Consider the following 15,334-nt stretch of genomic DNA (forward strand, 5'->3'; position numbering starts at 1 on the left):
TCCATATATTAGCGTATCTATTACAGTAAACTTTGCCTGATATCTTCCGTAAATTTCTCCGTAATTTAAGGGATCCTGGTACAATATATATCTATGCATATTATGCATTGAGAATACCATCCAACTATCATTTGCTGTCACTAAACTTTTCATACCAAAAATCTTTTCTGTGATCGCGTAAGATGGCCTCTACGAATCGACCAAGTTCCTCTGACTCCGAAGATAGCGTAACGGGAGCGCCCCAACCGATCAACTACCGTGATTTCTTTAGAAAATGGGGATGGGTTCGCGAAATACTTACCCTATGGAGAAATGAAGAAGGTACTCCATATCACGAGCCGAACTTACCACCTAACGTCGGGGTGCTCGATCCGCTTACCAGCGAACCTGTTTGCAATACCGTTTTCACTCTTTTCGCATGGATTTTCCGCCTCGAAGGTAGACTCGATGTCGTTAAAGATAGTATTCGTCATCTACCCCCAAATTCTAATCAGATAGGATTATTAAAAGAAGTTAGAAGACTTCGAACTAAATATCAAGAATTGACAAACCTTACGGAAGAATGGGTAGAACTAATTCATATACTCGAGCATAAAGTAGAAACCTTAGAGGTGACGATGTTCGATTTGGAAGCTAGGCTCGCATCTACTACGCAGGTACCACAAGCAGTACCAACACCAACAGCAACACCACTAGCACCAGCATCATTTCCATCACCACGAGCTCCGTAAGCACCACAGACACCGAAGAGTACCGAGAATGATGAATTATGAAATATTAATTCATTACTTTCTGTTCAAGATTGAAAGATATATGTATATATATTTATGTATATCTCGAGATCGTAATAAAAATTCTTTTCATATTAACTATGATGTGTGAATATTTTAACGGGTAGGTAATACCCGAGAAAGATAAAAGAAGCTTTAAAGAGCTTCTATCATAATTAATTTACATATGTTATCATTCACATCTTTCATCAACGATTTAACAATCGATATCTATAAATTCATGATTACATCTGAAGAAAATATATATGTATATATGTTTTCATAAAGATTGTAATTAAAAATTCTTTTGTACAAACTGTTAATGGTGAAAATATTTTAACGGGTAGGTAATACCCGAGGAATATTTAGATTTTACATTAATAAGTTACACTGTACATTATTTGAATCTGATTCAACAATCATTTACTATCCTACTTACATCCACAGATATACGTATCCGTTCACTGCAGAATAACCCTTTTCATTTAATTTCATATTTGGATTTTGATCTATCAGAATCCAACAAGTGGCATAATGAAGAAAACATTGGACAAAAATAAAATTTGTTAGAAACAAACAAATTAACCATGAGAAAATTTTGTTAAGAATCCACGCTAACAAAATCCTAGCTAACTGTTCCTAGCTAACTGTTAATTCCTTATTACATTTTATTATCGCAATTTATTTATCGCAGTTTATTTATCGCAATTTATATTCTCGCAATTTTATTTATCGTCATTTAAATTCTGTTATTTATTTTACGCACATTATTTATCGTCATTTAAATACTGTTATTTACGCATTTTAAATATCGGGACACGTATACAATGTTTTGACATATCATATCGACGCATCTATATATATTATTTGGAATAACCATAGACACTCTATATGCAGTAATGATCGAGTTAGTTATACAGGGTTGAGGTTGATTCTATAATAATATATATACTTTGAGTTGTGATCGAGTCTGAGACATGCTTAAAAATGGGTCACGATACGTATTAATTAATTCGAATATTATATATTGAACTATATATGAATTATTGAATTACTAATTATGGACTGCTAACTGTGGACTGCCAACATTGGACAATTAAAATGAAATAAAATATTGATTATAACATATGAAACTAAACATTTCTTCAAGTTTTCCACTTGAGTTCATCTTAAACCTCGTTTGTATCTTGACGATTACAATCTGCGTTCAAACCTTTCATGATTCTTGAAAACACCTCACTCGAGAGGATGAACCAACCGCACTTCAACTACGGAAGAAAAGATTGGTGCATATAGTTATACACCTGAAAACACTCAGAACCTGAGTAAACGTTTAACACGTAGCTGTGCTAGCTCTTTTGGCATTGTTATTACCGAAAATAACTTTATAATCCCTCTCCAAAATTAGCCAATTTTGTCACAGCTCCAGCAAGTCAGCTTCGACTTTCATTTGGATTAACCTTATTATAACCTTGATATATATGCGTGCTCTTTATTGTTACCGGGGAACCTTTTATATTCCACCATATTACCATCAGCGTTTAATCATCTAAAAACACAATTCTCTTGAAACCACCTCGGATTGATAATCGATGATTAAGATATGATAGCATTAAATGCAGAGGAAATAACAAAATTGTAGATCGTCTAAATGACTAAAAGTTTGATAATAAAGAATGGAGGGTTGGGAACGCTCGATAGAAAAATTTGGTACTGAAAAACGGATTGAGCTAACCCTAAATGAAACCAAGGACAAATACAAGGACCAAACTCTATATTCAAAGAATCCAGGTAATTCGGGATCCGATGAAATCTTTAGAGTATATCTTACACCGAAGTCATGTTAAAATCTTGCGGAAAATCTTTCTTCATCAACCTTCGAACTTAGAAATTCCAAAATATCATCATTAATATCTTCGATATTTCTGAGAATATTTTCACAGATATTCTTGTCCGAAATTATATACCTCTTCGTGCTATCTGTATTACATCATATTGAAAACTGTTTTAGTTTTCAATATTCTGTAACATCTAAGTATAAATTATGAATGAATTCTGGAGAAATGTTGGGAATTGAAGCATGAGTTAGTATAATATAATGGCGTCAGGCCAACGTGGTTATATTACAGTAAGTCATGCTGAAGTTCTAATGAAACATGATGATTCACAGATCATACCATCATCATGTGTCATGTTACATAACTCTTTCATTCTGCTTAACTTCTAAACATATCAAGAAAATATATTCTTGATAGTTCTATTCTCAGTGATTATGGTAATTTGAAAAATCAAATCGTGCTATTACGATTCTTCCTGCTTAGAACATTATGATCAATCGGACTCCATACTTACGAATTCTGGACCGTTACTCGCTTTACTAGAGGTCGAGAAGAGAATAAAAAGGCAAAGAACTCCAAAATAAAAGAGAAAATATAAAGCCCAATAACAACACGAAGGTTACAAACTGTGGATATTAATACGAATAGCAAATAAGGACACGGTAGAATTAAAGAATAGTATCACCCCAAGATAATTGTAGAAGTAAACAGATTCTTCTGGTGGAAGATTAAAAAAAAAAAGGATGACAGAAATGATAACTAGGAAAATATCAAGGATTAGAACGGGATTAAGCATTTTCACAATCTTTTGAATGTATGAACTAAGAAAGAAAGTATAGGGATGGTGAGAATAATGGAACGGAAGAGTTTAATTTATAATGGAAATATCAGACAGAGTAATCGAGACAGATTCATGTATTTAATTATTGAGATCTTAATTTCCTTACTCGTCGAAGAATCAAATCTTTTAGATTTCGAAGATTTTCTTTAAATCCCTTGAATTCCGGAAATCCACCGTGACTACATCAAAAGTTAATTCTCTATCTCAATCTGTTGTGACAACTTCACTCGTACGCTTCACATAATCGAATCGTTTTATCTATATTAGTCAATAATGATAAAACTCTATTTATCAACTCATATTCGTCATGAAAACATTTTTATTGTTAGTCATGACAACCTCGATCAAATTTCGGGATGAAATTTCTTTAACGGGTAGGTACTGTGATGACCCGAAAATTTTCGACCAAATTTAAACTTAATCTTTATATGATTTCAACACGATAAGCAAAGTCTGTAATGTCGAGTCTCAAAATTTTGAACTGTTTCATATATTCAAATTGACCTTCGACTGCTCTCGACGATTCACGAATAACTATTTGTAAATAGATATGTGTGTATATATATAAATAATAATTAAAAATATAATTTGAAATATTATATGTTGTTGATATTAAAATTTATTTTTTGCAAAATAAAATAAAAATATGATATTATGATAATTATTATTTAAAACATATCTATATATATAAATAAAGTATATTAAATTTATATTTTGTGATTTCGAATCTAATTATTAAACCACAGTAACAATCAATTGCCATTCGATGGATATTAAACCAGTTTAATGCGAATTTATATAATTTTAAAACAAACGGTGATCCAAAAATGAGTTTTATAAATTATAGGCTTAGTAAAAATGTATTTAGGAGCTATTCAATTAATTTTAAAATTTTTTATATTTTACTTGGGATTGGGAGTGAATAATTAATGTAAAATTTATTTAATAATTAATGATCGAATTTTATACCATAATGACCAAAATAAATAAATATAGTTAATTTAAAAATATGGGATTTTTCCGAAGATTTTTATCCGCCACTGATTTAACAACGGAGTACGATTTAGCCATTCGTGATAAACTGTCGGTAGGTAAATACAAAAGAGGCTGTTGTACTGTGTTGAGTTTACTGTTTCTTCTGCGCATTCTTATCATTCAATCAAATGATTAGATTATTATTATTATTATTATTATTATTATTATTATTATTATATTATTATTATTATTAATATTATAATTATTATAATACATATATGTAAATATATATCTCTACATATAGAGGAAGATGCAGAATCATCTCTAAATCACCATCTCAACCTCTCTAATTCTCTTGTTTCGGCAGTCCTCAACCACCCTGCAACCATCACCTCGCCACCCTCAATCTCTCAACTAACGGCACCCATCTCACCTCCATCACCACCTTCGATTTTATTTTATTTTTATATATTTTTTTTGTCTCTCGGTTTCCATCATGAATGGCCCAAACAAACCTCCATCACCATGAACTTCACCACTTCCTCCACCTACGAGAACCACCACCCATCTTAAACACCATCACCTTCGGCTAAGTTGTTATCACCACCCGAAAACCATCACCCTTTTAACCATCGGCTATTACCACCAAACGAGCCAATCACTTTTCTTCACCTTTTAATTTCTTCGTGAGCCATAGCAGTTAACCACCCCATAAAACCATCGAGCCATTACCTTATCATCTCATCGCTATATTTTTTTCTCGTCACTGTATTGTTGTCATCTGTTGCCGCCACCTAATTTATATTCGATTGTAACTCAAGGATCAAAACTCATTAAAATACTGTTGCTATTTCCTCCTGTTTTATAACTTGAACCCACATGTTCCCTACTATTCTACTATTACAATTTCTTCTTCAATTCCGTTCCTGATCAACAAAAATGATGTACAGTGGTGATCAAGAAGATTATGATTTTACGTGAGGTGTTGAGAGGGACGCTCAATATAACATATATTGAAGATGACGATGATACTGTGGAAGTGATAAAGTTACAGCGAAATAATGATAATAGTGAATGAAGAAGATGATGAATAGTACTTGTCAATAACGTTATACGTTGTACGAACCTATTTATGTTTCTTTTTCTCCTCCTTCGAACCATTGAAAGCTGCTACTGCAGCAACAAGTTTTCTGTTTTTGTGGTAACTAAGAAAGAAGAGATGATGATGACATTCAATAATGATGATGATGATTAAGGACATGATGGGTAACAATAATAAGGCTGTAAAGGTGATTATGATTAGTCCGTGATACACGAAATATGATGAAGAGATGATGTTGATGATGAAAGACGATGATGTTATGAAGATGATGAATATGGTTTCCTGTTTTCTTTTTCTCCTTTTAAAAATGACGACAGGATTAATATATTACTAGATTGGGCCGTTATGATTTAATTGGATTAAGATATGGGATTGAGGAATGGGCCGAATCCTTTGTTATCTGTTGGGCCAGAATCCTCTTGGGTCGATACTGAAACAAAGGAAAGAAGGATTGAACCATTTCAGGTTAAAGGTATTAAGTCAGTAGTATAAATCAGAAATGTCGAGCAGCTCAGTTGGTTTGGAGATATGTTGGTGTGACGATCGCTCCAAATCCATATGGACGAACACGTCATTCATCGATTTCATTGCGAGGTATTTGACCTCTATATGATACGTTTTGTAAACATTGCATTCTTTTGAAAAGGCACACCATAAATGAATATTTAAATCAAATGTTTTCGACATCTGATGATTTCTACATATAGAAAATCACCATAATATAATAATTTACAATAATACTTCCGTTGATAATGCAGTCAAAATAAGATACATGGTGATGATTTGGTGAATGCAACGTTTCCTTGAAAAATATGTCATGTATGACTCCATGCACATAGCTTGTCTAACATATAAGCAAACAGCGGAAGACTTCTAGGGAACCTGAGAATAAACATGCTAACAAGTGTCAACACAAAGGTTGGTGAGTTCACAGTTTTAATGTTGCGCATAATCTGTATATAAAGGTGGATCACAAGATTTCAGTTGTTCAATCTAGAAACATTTATCAAAATATTCTACGAAATTGAGCACCCAGGTAACTAAACTTAAGGTATATATAATTTGTACCCTTTGTATAATCATCTTAATAATACACGCAAACCAACGTGTACGCTTCTCAAATAGCATACGTCCGTTAAAAGGCTAGTGCTCTAGCTTAGACGGGGATATTAAGCCCTATGGATCCATATATAACTACTCGCGCCCACCAGTTCTTATAACCGGCAGTTACTAGTTACCAAAGCTAAGGGATTTTCGGTTCAAACTCGGTGTAGAATTTAGTATGTACTTGTATCCATTGCGTTTAAAATAAAGTGCATGTATTCTCAGCCCAAAAATATATATTGCAAAAGCAATTAAAAAGGGAGCAAATGAAACTCACCTTAGCAGCATATAAAGTCGTTCACCAAAATGTGATCGAAACTCGGATTACCAAATAACCGTAGATCTCAACCTAGAGAACATATGTTGGTCAATAAATGTCTATCAAGCTAGGTCAGGTCATAGTGTATAACAATCCTAATGCTCGAGATCGACATACAAAAGTTATCCAAAGTCGTTTCAAAAAGTCAATTTTGACAATAATTCAACAAAACGAGACGTGCCTTATATATGGATTCATTTACTTGGCTGGTAATATTCAAAAATCCAATTTATCATTCTTACAAACAAGTTTCAAAAGCAATTTCAATCAATGTTAATCATAATTCAGTTGATCATATCTTTTAATTCGTTCACCGAAATTACGCGATTTCTAAATGAAAAGTTATTGATTTTTCGCCAGCTTTTCAAAAACATGCATATCATATACCTTTTATCAGTAATATATGTATTTACTTCGTGATTCATCATAACTGTTTAACGACAAAATTTAGCATACAAGCATGCATAAATGTATATACTCGAGCACTAGACATGGATACACAATTAATGTATAAAAGATAAAATATGAGTGCTTACGTATCAATATTGAGATTCAATATTGTAGGAAAGTACGTAGACGTAACAGAGATGATAAACACTAGATTTGATTCACAAATATACCCTCGAACATTACCCATAACCTCCTTGGCAATAACCCATAATTTTCTTAGCTCTATCCCGCTCAAAAACCCATTTTGAAGGTGACACGCTCATAACCTCGTCGTAGTATTTTAGGTATATATACTACTAATAATAATATTATAATAAGATTAATAATAATAATATTAATCTTGATAATAATAATAATAATAATAATATAAAAAAATAATAATACGGAGGAATGAATCGAGCTTTTATAGTATGTGGCCTGCTATAGTACCTCATGCGATCGCATGAGTTTTCAGTATTTTTGCCATGCAATCGCATGGCCGCCTTATCCGTTTTTGTTTGCTAGTTCGCCGACATCAAATAGTGTTTACTGTAGCAAATAGTGTTACTGTAGCAAATAGTGTTCACTGTAACAAATCACTGTAGCACTGTAGCAAAATACGGTTTCACTGTAGCAAATAGTGTTTTACTGTAGCAAAGTCATTTTACTGTAGCAAATAGTGTTTTACTGTAGGAAAGTCATTTTTACTTGTATATATATATATATATATATATATATATATACATACATATAATTGTTCATGAATCGTCGAGAGCAGTCAAATGTAATGAAACAGTTCTAAAATTTTGAGATTCAACTTCATAGACTTTGCTTATCGTGTCGGAAACGTTAAATCATTTAAAGATAAAGTTTAAATTTGGTCAAAAATTTCCGGGTTGTCACAGTTGGGTACACGAGAGGTCATGGGTTCGACACTGGGCATCGACATTTTTTTTAGATACTGCAAATACTCTTGTTTTCTTAAGGTAGAACTACTATTATTATTATTATTATTATTATTATTATTATTATTATTATTATTATTATTATTATTATTATTATTATATATCATTATTATTATTATTATTATAAGTATTATCATTTTATTATTACTATTATCATTATCATAATTTTTATATATCCTTATTATCATTATTATTATTATTATTATTATTATTATTATTATTATTATTATTATTATTATTATTATTATTATTATTATTAATTAACATTATTATTATATATTATTATTAAATTTAATTATTAGTATTACTATCATTATTTTAAATTATCATAATTATTATTTTAACAAATAAAAGATATTTATATAAAAATATAATTATTACATATATCATAAGTATATCTAATTTACTTTTTTAATATAAAAATAACATATATTATATATATATATATATATATATATATATATATATATATATATATATATATATATATATATATATATATATATATATATATATATATATATATATATATATAACATCTGAAATAATAAATACATTACTATTTTAAATAAGTAATATATTATATACTAAACTGAATTAAATACCATTATATGTGTTAATATATATAAATGATATAGGTTCGTGAATCCGAGGCCAACCCTGCATTGTTCAGTTTCGTCGTATGAATATTTTTACTACAAAATATCGTATTGTGAGTTTCATTTGCTCTCTTTTTAAATGCTTTTGCAATATATATTTTTGGGACTGAGAATAAAAATGTAGCACTGTAGCAAAATACGGTTTCACTGTAGCAAATAGTGTTTACTGTAGCAAATAGTGTTTTACTGTAGCAAAGTCATTTTACTGTGGCAAATAGTGTTTTATTGTAGGAAAGTTGTTTTTACTTGTATATATATATATACATACATATAATTGTTCATGAATCGTCGAGAGCAGTCAAATGTAATGAAACAGTTCTAAAATTTTGAGATTCAACTTCATAGACTTTGCTTATCGTGTCGGAAACGTTAAATAATTTAAAGATAAAGTTTAAATTTGGTCAAAAATTTCCGGGTTGTCACAGTACCTACCCGTTAAAGAAATTTCGTCCCGAAATTTGAGTGAGGTCGTCATGGCTGACAATAAAAATGTTTTCATGATGAATATGAGTTGGTAAATAGAATTTTATCACCACTGAATAATACGGATAAAACAATCCGATTACTCGAAGCGTATATGAGAAGTTATCGTAATAGAGTGAAATGGAGAATAGAGATTCGTCTTATCTCTTGATGTAGTAACGATTGATTTTCGGAATTTAAGGAATAGAAAATCTTCATAATTTAAATAAGATTTGATTCTTCGAAATTTAAGGAAATTAGGATTTCCTTTGATTAAATGCGTAATCTGCCTCGATTGCTATGTCTGATATTTTGCTATAAATTAACCTCTTCCGTTTCATTTATTCTCACCACTCCTATAATCTTCTTTCTTATTTCATACTTACAAAAGATTTGTGAAAATGCTTCATCCAGTTCTGATTCTTGATATTTTCTTGGCTATCATATCATTCATTCTTCTTTTTCATCTGCCACCAGAGGAAGTTATTTTCTTCTACCATTACCTTGGGTTATAGTTTTTTTCATTCTCCCGTGTCTTTATATTGCTATACGCATTGATATACACGGTTTGTAAATTTCGGGGTTGTTATCGGGCTTATATTCTCCTTTATATTTCGGAGCTTCATGCTTTCGTTTTCTCTTCCCGACTTTAAGTCAAGCGAATAATGGTTCAGAATTCGTAGGTATGAAATTTTGGATAAACAATACTAACGTTCTAAGAAAGAAATTGTAATGGCACGATCTTGATTTGTCAAATTACCAGAATATCTGGAAAAGACCGAATCATCAAGAAAAATATTTTCTTGATATGTTTAGAGATTAGAATGTAAGAGTCGTGTAACATGGCACATGATGAGGGTGGAATCTGTGAACCCTTATCACTTTCCATTAGAAACTCAGCATGACTTACTGTAATATAATCACGTTGATCAAGTGTCATTATATTATACTAACTCATGCTTCAATTCCCAACATTACTTCAAAACATCTATTTTTCGAATTTTTTAGATTTTAGAAACTAAAATAGTTTCTTTTATGATGTAACACATATAGCGCGAAGAGATAAATGATTTCAGATAAGAATGGGTATAAAAAAAATATCTTTAGAAATATTGAGGATATTTATAATGAAAGATACGATGATATCTTAGAATTTCTAATATCAGAGGATGATGCGAAAATCTGTATGTGAAGGTTTAGAATAAGAAGTAAGGTTCTTACTAATGGTTTCAGCAGACACTGAATCATTTGAATTCTTTGAAGGTAGATTTCGTCCTTGTGATTTGTCCACAGCCTCCTTCATAGTCTGCTCAATCCGTTTTCCAGTTCCAAACCTTCTCTTTTTCTCAGCTTTACCACCATACTATTCTTTATCATCAAACTTTTGATTGTTAAGGTCATTTATAGTTTTTGCTGCTTCATCAGCATTGTTCCAATTTCAAAGAATTAGTTCATAGTTTGGGATGTTTTTCAGAAACTTCACATTTGAAGTAAGTAAGTCTAGGAGATAGACATTATATGTATATATATAACTGTTGGCGTAGAATTGTTGCGAGATTCAAAATACTAATTGCTAATTCCAGGTAGTTGGTATGGCAATTATTGATAGAAGATGTAGACGAGTACATGATAGGGTTCTAATGAGTATAATGATTTTTCGGAAAGTCAAAGATCAGTGAAGTTGTTGGTAAGTTTATTTGTGGTGGAACATAAACGGTTCCCCGGTAATCATGGCGAAAGGGGCAACATATATATCAAGGTTATAATAAGGCTGTTTCGACTGAAGAATCGAAATTGACTTGCTGGGGCTGTGACAAAACTGACTACTTTGTAAAGGGATTGCAAAGTTATTTTAGCTAATAAATGCCAAAGGGTCTAACACGGATACGTGTTAAACTATGACTTTGGTTTCAAGAGTTTTTCAGGTACATAACTGTGGGTAACATGTGGTTGGATCATCATCTCGATGATTAATTATTTGAAGTGTCTTCAGGAATTTCGAAGGGTTTGAACATAGATTGTAATCGTTAATATACATATAATGTTCTAGCACAGTTTTGAAGTCAAAGTATAGCTTTGAAAGATGTAGAGATCTAAGAATGATGTCACCCGTTAAATCTTGACTTGGATTCTGATCCATCAATATCAGAATATGTAATTGAATTTGTATGGAAACGATTGTATATCGCTGTGAGCATAGTTAATAATTTTTTTTTTTTGAATCAAAGTTGAAGAATGTACAATATAACATATTAATTGTGAACTTATATATTTCCCGGGAATTACCTACCCATTAAAGATTTCACAAGTAATATTTTGTACAAAAGAATTTTCATTAGTCTTTATGAAAATATATGTATGTATATTTCTTCAGATGTAATACGGATTTAATGAGTTAATATCATATTAAGCTCATTTGATTTTCGGCTTGACTTAGAAATGATTAATCTCTAAAACATTAAAGATTACATAATCTTTGCGGAGTTTTTCACTAATGAAATCAACACTTCATTATTTATTCTTATTGATATTCCTCGGTGAAGGATGTTGGTGCTCGTGGAATTTTTGTGAACCTTACAAGGCACAGATGATGTTTTCTGGAAAGTTTCGAGTACATCGAAAATGAAAATGTAAAATCAATTATGTAATTGAATAATGCACTTGGTTAATTATGAAATGGAATTCATTAAGTTGAAACAGAGATTGTAGTTAATAATGGTTAAGTTGTTAAGGAAGGATGTACATCATTGCATATTAGTAATATGAACTAACCGAGTAGTACCTACCAGTTAAGATTCACACGTAATAGTTTAGTACGAAAAGATTTATTTTGATTTCAAAATTCATATATATTAAATATACATAAAATTTCTTCAGGGGAAATAAGTTAATACTTCATCGGTTATTGTTGCTGGTATTTCTTGGTAACTACGATGCGTATGATGTTGATGTTCAAGGTACATATTGTGATGTTGAGGCTTGCGATGCGGATGTTGTTAGTGGTGGTAATGGTACTGTTGGTGTTGTTGTCGGTGGTACTGTTGATGCCGGAGATTCTGCTGGTGCTTGTAACCTTTGCACCATATTCTCCAAAGCCACTACCCGAGCACGAAGCTCGTTGACTTCTTCTACTACACCGGAATGATTGGCGGTTCGGACGAGCGGATGAATAAGATCCAGAATTTGAGAGAGTATATGATCATGATGAGATATTCTGGAGATAAGAGAGAAAATGCTATTACGAACAGGTTCGCCGATAAGTGCTTCAGGTTCTTCGCCAAGAGGGCAATGTGGTGGATGGAAGGGATCGCCTTCTTCTTGTCTCCAATAATTAAGAAGGCTACGAACCCATCCCCAGTTCATCCAGAATAGATGATGGCTAATTGGTTGATCCATTCCGGTTACACTGTCTTCGGAATTCAGGTGAATATCCATATCGGAATAGCTGTCAGAGTTTAAGGAATTTGAACTAGATACGGGATCCATCTTGTATAATTAGGGAGATGATTTTTTTTATATGAATTAGATTATAGAATTTAGTTTGGTATTCTTCAATACATAATTTACATATGTATATATAATACCAAATTCCATAAATCACGGAGAAATTTTCGGAAGATGTCAGGAAAAGTTTACAGTAACAGATGCGCTGAGATATGAATTTTGTCTATACACTATTCATGCAATCAATGCAGTAAAATGTGTCTAGACTATGAATGATAAGCAGGTAATTTCCGACAAAAAATGATAAGCAAAACTTTTGACATGCAGACACGGTCGAAGTCCAGACTTACTAATGCATCCTAACAACTATCAGTTAGACACACTCATGCAAGACCTGGTTCGCTAGGACCAATGCTCTGATGCCAACTGTGACGATCACTCCAAATCCATATGGACGAACACGTCATTCATCGATTTCATTGCGAGGTATTTGACCTCTATATGATACGTTTTGTAAACATTGCATTCTTTTGAAAAGGCACACCATAAATGAATATTTAAATCAAAGGTTTTCGACATCTGATGATTTCTACATATAGACAATCACCGTAATATAATAATTTACAATAATACTTCCGTTGATGATGCAGTAAAAATAAGATACATGGTGATGATTTGGTGAATGCAACGTTTCCTTGAAAAATATGCCATGTATGACTCCATGCACATAGCTTGTCTAACATATAAGCAAACAGCGGAAGACTTCTAGGGAACCTGAGAATAAACATGCTAACAAGTGTCAACACAAAGGTTGGTGAGTTCATAGTTTTAATGTTGCGTATAATCTGTATATAAAGGTGGATCACAAGATTTCAGTTGTTCAATCCAGAAACGTTTATCAAAATATTCTACGAAATTGAGCACCCTGGTAACTAAACTTAACGTATATATAATTTGTACCCTTTGTATAATCATCTTAATAATAAACGCAAACCAACGTGTACGCTTCTTATATAGCATACGTCCGTTAAAAGGCTAGTGCTCTAGCTCGGACGGGGATATCAAGCCCTATGGATCCATATATAACTACTCGCGCCCACCAGTTTTTATAACCGGCAGTTACTAGTTACCAAAGCTAAGGGATTTTTGGTTCAAACTCGGTGTAGAATTTAGTATGTACTTGTATCCATTGCGTTTAAAATAAAGTGCATGTATTCTCAGCCCAAAAATATATATTGCAAAAGCAATTAAAAAGGGAGCAAATGAAACTCAACTTAGCAGCATATAAAGTCGTTCACCAAAATGTGATCGAAACTCGGATTACCAAATAACCGTAGATCTCAACCTAGAGAACATATGTTGGTCAATAAATGTTTATCAATCTAGGTCAGGTCATAGTGTATAACAATCCTAATGCTCGAGATCGACATATAAAAGTTATCCAAAGTCGTTTCAAAAAGTCAATTTTGACAATAATTCAACAAAACGAGACGTGCCTTTTATATAGATTCATTTACTTGGCTGGTAATATTCAAAAATCCAATTTATCATTCTTACAAACAAGTTTCAAAAGCAATTTCAATCAATGTCAATCATAATTCAGTTGATCATATCTTTTAATTCGTTCACCTAAATTACGCGATTTCTAAATGAAAAGTTATTGATTTTTCGCCAGCTTTTCAAAAACATGCATATCATATACCCTTTATCAGTAATATATGTATTTACTTCGTGATTCATCATAACTGTTTAACGACAAAATTTAGCATACAAGCATGCATAAATGTATATACTCGAGCACTAGACATGGATACACAATTAATGTATAAAAGATAAAATATGAGTGCTTACGTATCAATATTGAGATTCAATATTGTAGGAAAGTACGTAGACGCAACAGAGATGATAAACACTAGATTTGATTCACAAATATACCCTCGAACATTACCCATAACCTCCTTGGCAATAACCCATAATTTCCTTAGCTCTATCCCGCTCAAAAACCCATTTTGAAGGTGACACGCTCATAACCTCGTCGTAGTATTTTAGGTATATATACTACTAATAATAATATTATAATAAGATTAATAATATTAATATTAATCTTAATAATAATAATAATAATAATAATAATATAAAAAAATAATAATACGGAGGAATGAATCGAGCTTTTATAGTATGTGGTCTGCTACAGTACCTCATGCGATCACATGAGTTTTCAGTGTTTTTGCCATGCGATCGCATGGCCGCCTTATCCGTTTTTGTTTGCTAGTTCGCCGACATCAAATAGTGTGTTACTGTAGCAAATAGTGTTTACTGTAGCAAATAGTGTTTACTGTAGCAAATCAATGTAGCACTGTAGCAAAATACGGTTTCACTGTAGCAAATAGTGTTTTACTGTAGCAAATAGTGTTTTACTGTAGCAA

This window comes from Rutidosis leptorrhynchoides, chromosome 6 (assembly GCF_046630445.1).
Source record: "Rutidosis leptorrhynchoides isolate AG116_Rl617_1_P2 chromosome 6, CSIRO_AGI_Rlap_v1, whole genome shotgun sequence".
Classification (NCBI taxonomy): Eukaryota; Viridiplantae; Streptophyta; class Magnoliopsida; order Asterales; family Asteraceae; genus Rutidosis; species Rutidosis leptorrhynchoides.